The sequence below is a fragment of the Coturnix japonica genome, chromosome Z, assembly GCF_054131305.1.
Source record: "Coturnix japonica strain WE chromosome Z, WE-NBRP24, whole genome shotgun sequence".
NCBI classification, from domain to species: Eukaryota; Metazoa; Chordata; class Aves; order Galliformes; family Phasianidae; genus Coturnix; species Coturnix japonica.
The window spans coordinates 18,353,721-18,366,334 of record NC_140702.1 but is presented as its reverse complement, the minus strand read 5'-3'; the positions used below and the strand labels follow the sequence as shown (position 1 = coordinate 18,366,334).

Sequence of the window (12,614 nt, the reverse complement as noted above, 5' to 3'; positions counted from 1 at the left end):
AAATCCATTTGAATATCAGTTACGTCTTCTGCTTAAGAAAATACACCATTGGCACGACGGACCAAAGATGGAATTAATAAAATTAAAGGAAGAAAAGCAATAATTGTTCATAAATGATAGAATAACAAGAGCTAGGCAAAAGCTGCATTTTTTTTTTCATGCTTTCATTTTTAGAACAAGATTATATGTTATGGAGAAATCAGCTTCAAAGTTAGTATTTGTTCCCGATGATAAATCTGATTTGCAAAACTGATGCGAAAGGTAACAACAGAGTAGTAGAAAAAGAATTACACGATAAAGAAAAAATGTATCAGTGATTTCCAATTCTGTAAATCTAAACTTCCTCTTCACAGGTAAAATCAGATAATTCTAGAAGTTGATCAAGTATAAATAGTAGCTATGAGTCAAAGTTAATAGTTAATACTGTTTATCTGGCATGATACTGCTAGGTATGCCATCTCAGATATGTATATATATATATTTTAAAAATTGAGATTTAAGAATTATTTATGATGAAATACTTGTAAAATATTCATTCTCATATTTAGCAGGTTTTGCTGCAGGATATTTAGGGGAAACCACACAAGTCAGTAACAATTTCTTCTAAGACAAATTACTGAACTCAAAATGTAAGATGTTTCTTTTATTATTATTGTTTGTTTGCTTGTTTGTTTGCTTGTTTCTCTTCAGGTTTTTTTTTTTTTAAAGAAAGCCTGGAAAGAAAGAAAGAAAGAAAGAAAGAAAGAAAGAAAGAAAGAAAGAAAGAAAGAAAGAAAGAAAGAAAGAAAGAAAGAAAGAAAGAAAGAAAGAAAGAAAGAAAGAAAGAAAAGAAAAGAAAAGAAAAGAAAAGAAAAGAAAAGAAAAGAAAAGAAAAGAAAAGAAAAGAAAAGAAAAGAAAAGAAAAGAAAAGAAAAGAAAAGAAAAGAAAAGAAAAGAAAGAGGGTTCTGTGCAGCCCTTTTAATACACAAGTGTCAGACCTGTTCACTAGCTATAGATCAGCAGTGGGGGACTGAAAGCTCTGTTCTAGAGTTTTGCATGGAACGACCACAGGACTCTGCCAATACATAAGTATAAATAGGAAACTTGGTAGCATCTACAATTTTGTCTGTTAAAATTCTGAAGTTACTGAAAACTTAGAGGGATACTTTAAAGCCATTTTAATCATCCTGCATTTCCCATACCAACTCACGGATTTACTTTTCAACACTGGCAGCCTGAAACAAGAACAATCTGATTTATAGCTCATGTTAGAGGAGCTTGCTGCTCAGTTGTCATTTTTTTTTCTTGGCTCCAGTAGATGGAAGCAAATCTCTTGCTGTGTTTAACGTTTAGTGTGGCTTAGGGGCTGCTTTTTAGGCCAAAATCTTTATTTTTATATTTATTTTGTTGTCTGTTGATCTGTTGTTACTAGATTCCCAGATAATTTGTTCCTGTTCCCAGAGCAGCTTCTTCAGATGAGCACCATGCGTTAGTAAGTCTGTAACTCCTGCTGAAACTTCTTGCAAACGTCTTGGATAAATAGAGCCTGTTGCAAATCCACATGAGCTTGTTTCTGGAAATGTCACTGCTGATTGGTTCTGCAGAAATAGCCAATGACAAGACACATGCAAGAAACTGTGTTCTTGATTCAGGTGTGTACAGACTGCTATTTGACAGTCCTTCCAAGATGAAAAATTACATGAGATCCTACATTCTCCTCCTACTTTAGATATCTAAAGTCTGTGCATCACTCATTTCCCTTAATCAGTGAAGAAATACGATGATCATGACAACTGGCATCATAACCAGAGTAGGTGTGATTAGAAGGATTTCAAGTGCAGGCCTCTAGGACCACTGGCCATTCTGCTTAAGCTGGCTTACCTGATAAAAAGGAGATGAGAAACAAGAGTAGGGAGTTCAACGCTACCTAGGGCAGACCAAAAAGGGCTGTCAGAAATGGAGCAGGCTTTGTATCTGCCACAGACAAAGCACATTCTGTATCAAGACAGGTCTGCATACAGAAGAAAAGTAATATTTGCCCCTATTTTCTCAGCCTGTAAATCAGTGTCATGCTCTTGTGCCACCTAAGAAGGTGAGATTAGATGTTCATCTTTTTAAAGACCTGTCACCCTCAATTAAACAGGTGTCAACTGCTCTTAACCTGTGTGACATATGGTCACCCTGGTTAATGAACAAGACACTTTCCTGAGTCCCAGCAGTCAAACTAGCATGTGCTGTGATCCTGTTGATTCTCACAAGCGAATCAGTGTCAAGCTGGGTCAGATTTATGTAATGTGTGCTCTTTAGGATAGGTGAAGTCTTTACTTACAAGTTTCTAAAGTACAGAAGGTATGAGTTCTAACATATTTAACATATTTAACTCTACCTAAATGAAAGATCACCACTTTGAAGCTTAGAAGCTTTGAAGGCTAACAAAAAAGAGAGCATTCCAAGTTAACTGCAAAAGATTTTGATCACTAAGAAAATTAAAGATGTCATGATAAAATGAATTATGAATTATGCCTAATGTCCTGACCAAATTCAATCTCTATGGAATTATTTATTATTATTACTATTACTACTACTACTACTATTATTATTATTATTATTATTATTATTATTATTATTATTATTATTATTATTATTATTATTATTTTATCCTAACATAAATTATAATGCACAAGTAAAAGGCAATTTTTGTCTTTTTGGTTTAGACATATTTGGTAATGTTTTTCTCCTGTGATACGCAGTATTATTTATTTATGGCTTTGCTTTCAGATTCAGGTACACTGACCGTGTAGGTTGCTTGTACTTTGCCTTCAATGAGCTGCAGTGAGGCCCCTTTTGTACTACACAATTAGAAAATATTTTTACATATAGGAACATTGTCAAGCCTGAAATGAGAAAAGTTTTTCTTTCTTACCTCCTTTTCTGGAAAAATAAAGAAGAAAAATGCTTACAAGAACATCCTTTCACACCAATTGGGATTAATCAGCATATGACAATTCTACATTGAAAAAACAGTGAAATAAGTATCTACATTTCTTCTTTTCATGCACAGTTCATTGTAAAATGCAACTTTTGGAAATAGCATTTTGTGCATTACTACAACAATACCATGAATGAAAACAATGAAAACCTAACGGACAGTATATAGGTTGCTATGAAAATAATGCCTCCTATTTATTTCCAGAGAAACTGCAACAAAGATTACAATAACACTATGTGATAGATCGCATTCTCAACTACAAGACATTCTTTTTCAACACAGTCACCACCATTAGCTGTGGATTTCACCAGCTATGAACAAGAGCCTGCATGCCCTGCCTATAACAGTCTGTGCCAGTGGACCCACTGTTTCACACTGCTGAAACACACCACCCACTGCCTCACTGCACTGACATCCCATTTTGTCTCCATAAATGTTCAACAAGCATCAATGAATAACAGTGTGTGCCATTTTTTATGCTCGAAGAAATTCAATGCTACTTCTTTGCTTCACATGTATATCCATGACAACTGTGGATACCTTCAGGAAGGTTCAACCTCTACTGCTGCCCACCATTTGCCTCTGATATTGCATTACCTTTGGAATGGCCTTTGTACTTGAAATTCTTGAATGCTGTCTGAATAAAACATATGTTTATATGGACAAAGCAAACAGATAAGAACAGCTTCATTTCATTAAAGTCAGCTCTTATCATCATAGCAGAAACATATTTTCATATATAAGATGTTACAGGCAATATGCTTCAATGCTTTAGTTTGCATATGGAGTAATATAGGTTAAACTGGTGGGCACAATTCAGTCACAACTCAATCCAAGATGTAAATCATAACAGTATCCCCAGAGTGTGGAGATCCTTGTTTATACAGTTTTTTTTTGTTTATTTTATTTTATTTTATTTTTTTTTTTTAAATTATAAGATCAATTTACTGACTGGAAACAAGTTTTACTGTATAATGTTTTTAAAAGCTCCTTCCTAATTATTTTGATGAAAATAAATATCTTATGAAAAATGGTGACATTTTCAACCAGACTTGTGGGAATTTACTTACTATTTTTTTCTGCAGCATCTAATTAATCTAATTTTTTAGTAGGTTTAGGACAATGGTTACATTTTATGGCAAAAATTTTACTTATTTCTTTACAAATCAAAGCCACAGTTTCCAGCCAACCCGGTAATGCCAAATCACACTGTTTTTTAGGAAATGATCTTAATAGCAAAATTTCAGTTGCAGCAAGAGGGGGCTTGATTGCAAGACCAGTAAAGGGATCATTGAGATTTACCAGAAAAAATATATATTTTTTACTAGAATTCCAGATCCATTTCTGAGAAGCAGGAATTGATGGATTCAATGAAACAAATTTATATTAATATACTAATATAGGAATGTGTTAACAAGAGAAACACACTGAGTAGAGCTGACCTGAAACAATGGAAAAAAAAAAAAAACAGAACAGAAAGTTCTCCACACACAAAAAACTACTATAGAAGCAGACAGGAACATATTCTTCTCAAATATGCTTACAGTTCGACGCAGATGGAGGTTTCTGTATTGTATACCATTAAAAAAAATCTACCAACTTATTACATCTTCACAGGTGAAATCTAATTTCTCTGTACTCTTTTGAGATGGAGAGACCAAACAGAGACCAAATATATATGCTAAGTAAGAAACTATTATCAATTTTTCCTTCAAGAAATTTGAACAGAAGATTTCACATTGTAATGGATCAGAAATCGTAGAGCAACGAATCCAGTCACTGTGAGATAGCTATACTATAATATGCTATTATATAGTAGAGTTGAAGGCACTTCTAAAATTGTTATTTGTAAGAACTTATTCCTAGCAGTATTTTGCCATGTACAGTACATATGTTCTTTGTGTAGAGATTTTATTCTCTTGCCAGTGAACGGGGATGAGGTGATTTAGGCATTGTCTATATGTTTATAGGTTGAAAAATTTGTATTTCTAAAAACTAGAATTTATTGATTTTTTTTTCCCATTTCAAAAATGTTTAAAACTAAATTTATTCTAGGTATGAATAGCTTCTTACTGAAGTGAGGCAAACTTCATTGCGTATGACATTTGCTTGCCTATTCTCACAGTCATATTGTAATTTCAAAAGCATAAAATGGTTAGTGTAGTTACACACATAAGGAAATAAATCAGATGTGAGGTACAGTTCAGTAGTCTATCTGAGAAGAGGTTCAATCAAAAAATGTGTGAAATAATAGTTTATATTCTTACTGAATTTGGGCTCTAACATTAAAGAGCAAACTCGATTATTTGATTCTCTCAATTATATATTGGAAATTAAGTTTAAATGAGAGAGAATTTTAGCCATCAGTAACTGAACAGTTTCTTAAATTTTGACCTAGCAATGCTTTAGCCTAAAGTCAGGCCAAAGAACAATTCTTTGGCAATAGCTATAATGTAAAGAACAACACTGAACATGAACAAGACATCATAATCTTCCTCTGTGTTTAAATGTCTGAATAAAAAAACACGAGACCATCAGCTTTGGATGAGGTAAAGTTCTGATTGTAATTGAAGTGTAATATAGAATGTACCCCAAAATACCCTAAGTTAATTCTGGATCAGACACATCGGTCAGAAACAAAAACTTCCATCGGGAAGAGAAATTGAGATTATCCGAGAGTAATTTGAGAAAAAGAATGGCAGCGTATGCACTGATTTAGTTTCTACTGAGCAACATTAAAATAAAAACCCTCAGCCTTCAAATTCTAAAATGGAATGTGTTCTACTGAATCACCTTCTCTGGCTGATCAGATTAAAATGACTTTCAAACGCATTAATTAAAAAATAAAAATAAAAATAGTAGTCAAGATAAAAATGGTACTGTGGCACAAGCTTGAGTTTCTCAAAACTGTTTAGAACAGTTCCAAGGGCAAACCCTGTTTCCAAGGCTGAATCTCAACCTATTTTGTCAAATGGCAATGATGACTTGCTTAATGCTTGCTGGTGTTATTAAATATGAACTAGATATATTATTAAATATGAACTAAATATGAACAAGGTGTTATTAAATATGAACTTATTGACTATAGTAAAAAAAAAATAATTGTACATTTTCTAAAGTACAGTCTCAAGAATCATTTATATAAAATAATTTATAATTAAATTTAATTAGTTTATATTTCATTTTGATGTTAAACTTCAGAGAGTAACATGAAGATATTTTTACTTACATTTTCAAGGAATTTTTTCCCTAATTTTGGCCATATTTCAACTTATATGCAGGGAATTTATCATCTGATAAATGTATGTAAAATAAAAGTCAATGTATGATACTGAAGGACTGAAAGTTAGGTGTGAGCAGCGTATAACTAGGGCTTATTTTCATTAACAAAAGGACACTATGAAAAATACGATACAACACACTTGATACACTAAGATTACTATTATTACACATATAATACATACTGATTTTTTTTTTTTTTTTTAATAACCATGATGCATTTAATCCTTTGCCAGGATGAATATTAAAATAAACTGTGACACTGTTTTTGACCAACTACAAAGACTTTTACTTTTTCCTGCAGAAAACGGGCCCAATGTCGTGGCTGTGGGGTTTATATCTAAGTGGTAGTCTTATAGGTCATGTGCATTCTGAAACCAAGAAATGCAAAAGGTTAATATGCACAATGCATAGAAACAGTGTCCAGTCTCAGTAATGTTATACACCTTTAACTTCTTTTAATTCTTTTCCGTTCAGACAACAGTGATCACTAACAATAAGTAATCTGGCTCTACATTCTTTTTCTGCCAGCTAGACAATAATGAAAGAAATCCTAGATAGTTCTTTTAAGAATGACAGTGTATTCCCTGTAACTGAAGATTTGGATAATGCTGTGGTATAACATTTTGTCCTCTTACCCTTCAATAAATCTAAGCTGATTTTCAAAGATCTATGCTGTAGAACAGTCCTTCAGAAAATCAATTATACAACTTCAGTTAACTTTCTGTTACACTGCGCATGAGTGATTAAATCTGAAATTATAAATCAGCTTCCCTCAATTGGATTATAGCTTCTTGTGTCCTCATACATGTACCTTGTTTCCCTTTTGCCATCCATAAAAGTTAAATGCCTTAGATGCTTGAAATTGAATGGAACAGGAAAACCCTTTAAGTGTGTAATGATTTCTCAACTTTGTATACAATTTTGAGAAAAACTGATAAAGCTTCCATTAGAATTTGACAAAGTCAGTATTCAAGAAATAGAGAAGAGCTCAGATTTGGTCAGCCATCTCACTTACCTAGTGTCTGGTCTCAGTACCTGAATCAATCTGGTAATGCCCTTGGCATCTCTCTTATGCCTTGTCTTTTTGCAGTAGAGTACCTCCTTTAGTGACTGAGCGAGGTTCATCATTTTAGCTCTTGTCAATAGTCCAAAAAAATAAGCTCCCCTTCTCCAGACCTATTCATTCATGTGTAATATTTCAGCTTTAGATTACAAAACAACACTACATGAACCGTCAAAGTTAGTGATAGAAAAAGACTTCAGAAGTTACCTTGACTTATTCACCCCATCAATCCTCAGTGTACTACATAAAGAACTGAGATAGATCAAATGAGAAACAGGGAATTGAAGGTCCTGAACAGCAGCTTGTTTAAATACATTTATTCAAGAAGAGAAGAAGGATGGAAAAGAAAATATGTGTTCCTCTGCTTACGGAAAACTTTTTTTTTCCTTCTTTTCCAAATATACTAGACAGATTGTTGAAGAACTGTTTATCCTTACACACTGATTACCTGTGCAAATGCCAAGCTAAGGGTCAGTCTAGGTTATCAGCCATGTCTAGCACTGTAAGTGCTAGACGAGCAAGCTAAGCTGTCTTCATTCTCCGTTCTGTACTGCAAAACAACTAGTTTCTAATTTCAGGCCTAGAAACACAGGTGAATAACATTTTCCCTCAATTTAGATGGAAAAGTTGCATTGCCGTATAAATTCAGACATATGTAGGGCATAAATCCCTCAGGAATACTGTCCTAAGCATTCAATCAAGAGGGAAAATCGTATAAAATAATGTCATTCTTTAGTGGTAATTTTAAGTCAGCTCACTGTGAGCAGATTTCTAGTATGTATTTGCAAACAGCATTGAAGCATGTTATCTATTATTCAGTGTAGCAATCCTATGGTTTTGATTTATCACAGGAAAAAGTCTGAAACACAATAATGCATTATTTAGTAATGCTTTGTAAAATGTGCAACATGTCTGTACCTGTAGCTGATCAATATCTTTACTGTTCCAGGTATTGCACCAGCAATAGCACTACACAAGTCGCATGTTATATTAGATATTTAATGTCTAAACGGTAACAGATCTATTTCTGTACTTGGAATAAAAATAGATTAACACATCTCTTTTACAGTTTTGTATCTAGGGAGAGTAAATCATAAAGCAAAACAACAGACAGCATTCCATAATGCCACAATCATATTTACTCATAGGAATCTGTGCTATTAAAAAAACCAAACATTACATTCTGCAGGAATTCTGGTTCAAGACCTCATGATTAAGGCTAAATTACTCTAAAGACTAATTAGTAATGATGATTTGGAAATTCAACATCTGACAAAGTGCAATACTTTCAGATTACTGTAAGAATTATTAGGCCAAAAACATTCCTTAGAATTCTCACTGGCTATAACACAATAGAAAGCTACAAAAAAATATACAGAAAATGAAAGTAGAAAAATCATCCCTTTAGCTGACTTTAAAGAATCCAGAGGTTGCACTGAAGATAAATTTTGAAAGATCTACATAAAATCAAATGAGCACTCAGACATGCATGTCAACTTCCACCTTTTCTCTGGAAATAACTCATTTGTAAAGCTTGATTAAAAAACAAACAAACAAAGAGGAAAAACACACAAAGAAAATAAATGAATAAAGCACTCCAAATTTTATTTTCTCTTTTCTTAAGAATAGCTATCAGTTTGTAATAATATATACTTTATATTGTTATAGAAAATGTTTTGAATTCTGATCATGTAATCAAACTGTTAAAGTAACTTCTATCCACTGAATACTTTGAAATTCAAAGCATCTTGTACAGTTTATAAGCACATCGTATAATCATTTGAAAGCTGAAAAAGTTGTGTTTTATGTGATGAAAGTAATTGTGACACTGGTGCAACTTCCAAAAATAGTAAACATGAACAAATGTGTAAGTCTCTGCAGTATTATGGCTTCTAGCCCCAAACCCACAAGCATGAACATATATGCCTAATTTGAAACACTTGAGTAGTTCACTGAAGACTGAAGAACTGTTCCTATACCTAAAATTAAGTAAACGTGTAGTGGTTAATCTGAAATCATTGAGTACATCAGAAAAAAAGCCTTTCACATTGCACAAAATACTTTATTACTGGCCACAAACGTAGGATCTGTCTGACCTCATTGAAGCCATCACCTTTTGGCATCTAGTCTAAGTTTCTCTAAACACAGACTTTCTTCATTACCTTATAAATATAGCCATAGCCATCTCACCAAAATTACAGCGATTATAATAGATGTAGCAAGACAAAGAAGAAGTTTGCTTTCCATCTGTAGCTAGAGCTGAATCCTAGTACATCAGACTGCATAGTAAAGAGAAGAAAGGAATAATTCCTTTTAAGGAAAAGGAGTAAATACTGCATACTTTTTTTGTTGTTGTTGTTTGGTTATTAAATTCATAAATGGCCCACATTTCCAATTTAGTTAGCAACTGTACTGACACATCTTGTATTAACAATGAAAAACTTGTACCCTTATTATGCAACACTGAACTCATCATTACAAAGTCACTATCAATAATGTACATTCTGATTTTTTTTTAATTCTTCCCACACTAAATCACTAACATGCTGAGGTTACTCTTCAAATAAAGAAATAAAGAGTTTAATTTAGAGCTCTAACATGAATTATTGAGAGTGATCATAGTAAATATGGTTCTAATAGAAATGAAAATAAATAGCCTTTTTTTTTTTTTTTTTTTTTTTTTTTTGTAATAAAGATATGTGGTTCAAGACAGATTTCCTGGGGGAGTTCCTTTACTGAAGGCCTATCACAGCAAAGGACATAACTTGCCAACCTAAGTTGTGATGCTGAGATTCCTAAAATGTGCTATGGGGGTGGTGATATCTGTCAAGATGATATTTGTGGAGGAGTTCTTGAAAATAGCCAAGATCTAAACCATCAAGAATTTCAAAACTAAGAGTGCAAACTTTAGAATCAAACTACTGCTTCACAGCAGACAAAGCAGATGAGCTGAGGTACAAGAGGATGATTGTATTTGCTGCTGCGGTTTAAGATGGCAGCAGCTCAGCGCCACACATTCGTTTGTTCATTCCCCCCTCCCACTTGGGCTGGAGAGAGAACTGAAAACAACCCAACAAAATAGAATTTGTGAATTGAATTAAAAACTATTTCCTAAAACAGAAAAAGAAAAGGAAACAATAATAGCAATGATAATAATATGTTTACAAAACAAGCGATGCACAGCACAGTTGCTCACCGTTCACTGACTGATGTCATACCAATCTCCAAGCATCAGCTGCCCTCCAGCCAACTTTGCTCAGTTTTTAAAGTTTTTTTTTTTTCTTTTTTTTCCCCCACATGATTTCATACAGTACATTTTCACATCTCCTTGTGCCCCCATCCCCCTTGCTGTCAGGGCAGTATAAGAAGATGAAACATCCTTCACTCTATGCATCACTGCTCAGTAACAACTGAAACATTAGTATTTTATCAACACTGTTTTTCTTCTAAAGCCAAAACATAGCATCATACCAGACACTATACAGAAAATCAACTCTGTCCCAGCTGAAAACAGGTCATTTGCTCAAGACAGTATGGGAGTGTGTCACTGCATTCTGAGCAGGCTGGAAGTGACAGAGCTGAGCTGCTAGAAACCAGTCTAGGAGGGAATTACAATAATCCTCTCCATCAAATGGGTATGTGCTGCTGCCATAAGGTCTTCACAGGATAAATGAGGGCACTGTCTGTACCAAGCACACCAGTAAAAAGACATTTTTCAATCTTAATCACTGTAGAAATCTCCACAGAGGAGAGGGGAATGAAACGGACATTAGAAAGTTTACAATTTCCTACCGCATTCAAACTGCCTCAGTTTGCAAAAAAATGTAAAAACAGAGAGCAGTCTCCTAAAGACGACAAACACATGCTGGTAAGAATTGTACTTTCACAGTGGATAGAACAGAGGTAGCTGGCAATCCCGCCTGCAAGAAAACAGAGCTACCCTTGCGGAGCCCCTGTTGTGAGAGAGAAGTCACTAGAAGTGGGCCAGAGTCTTCAATATTTAGCATTCCTACAATACTCACCACAAGCATGTTGTACTGGTCTCAGCAAGCTAACCTTGAAGTTCAGCAATGCCCTGGAGAGCCATAAAACGTTATCACTAATCTGATATTCTGCACAACAAAATAGTCGGCTAATGCAGGCTTAGCATTTGGAAAACAAAGTATTTGATTTCCTCACATATGTACAGAGTCCTTTGCATTTGTGCACTTTGACTTGGCCTAAGAATGAAAAAAAAAATTATGTGATCGAAGTAGTAGCTTGTGATCTTAAACCATAAATATATTTATATATTTGTGAACATTTTTTTCGGTTCATCAAGTTGTAAAACATCACTACTTAAAATTTCTCATATGTTTATTAAGCTGCTACATTGTGAAAACAAATAGAATTATTTATATTATCTGGAAATTAAAGTATTCAAAATCAATCATTTCTTGGCCCCTCAGTGAGCAATAAATAATTTTTTTAAAGGGGAGATCTTATGTGATATACACAATATAGGAAATTTCTAGTAGCATGATTATTAAAAGTAACAGCTTGTACCCCCACAGCCTGACTGGATTTAAAAGAAAGTTCAGAATGGAGTGGGGGAATTAGCTGATGAACTTCTGTCAACTATAGCAGTAGCCTTCATGAATAATTCAATATATGCCCCATTCCCTCTATGTCTCAACAGACTAACAGCTGCAGCTCTCAAGTGACAAGTGTTATTTTCTTCAGAACGTCTGAAAATAGTGTACTGATTATAAGATAACATATATAATAAAATCAATGTTTTTTTTGCTCCCCTCTTTTCACTTCTTGCTTTTGACTCACAGAAACTAGTGAAATTTTTCAGCAAAAGATGGAATTTTCAAACAGACTTGTGTAAGTTATGCAGCAGGTCTACAGAAGCCCTGGAGAAAAGTCCTTCAGCTAAAGCTTGGGTGGATTACTTTAACATAACATACAATTCACCTAGATTGCCCTAAACCCTTTAATTTTGGTGTCCCCTGAAACTCACAACTCTTACTTAGCAGCTTTGTATGCAGAACCTACAAATTTACACTCATAACAACGATCTTTATATTGGCTTGACACAAACAGGAAGAAACTTTCTGCTCTGAGGGTGTAGTTAGACCTTTTCCTTAATGTTCCCTTCTTCATGCTATTCATCTGGCACTTCATGATGTCAGGGAATTCACTGTACATATTTGGTGAATATTCTGACACAGAACAGTTTCTCTTGTGCTAACACGGCTTCCGTAAAAGGACATAAAAGCTTTAGGAGATAATTTCATTGATGACAATGCAACTAT

General features: G+C 34.0%; 1 protein-coding gene across 21 annotated transcripts in view; it reads right to left on the bottom strand.

Moving 5' to 3' along the window:
• MEF2C (myocyte enhancer factor 2C) overlaps positions 1–12,614 on the bottom strand; it is a 135,863-nt gene that overhangs the window by 89,995 nt on the left and 33,254 nt on the right. The window contains exon 1 of one of the 21 annotated variants that reach the window (XM_085528539.1): positions 1,862–1,908. The exons of the other annotated variants lie outside the window; for them this stretch is intronic. The gene's annotated coding sequence lies outside the window, so the exon portion shown is untranslated. Of the gene's footprint in view, positions 1–1,861; positions 1,909–12,614 lie in introns of those variants that run through there. 21 annotated transcript variants of the gene reach the window in all.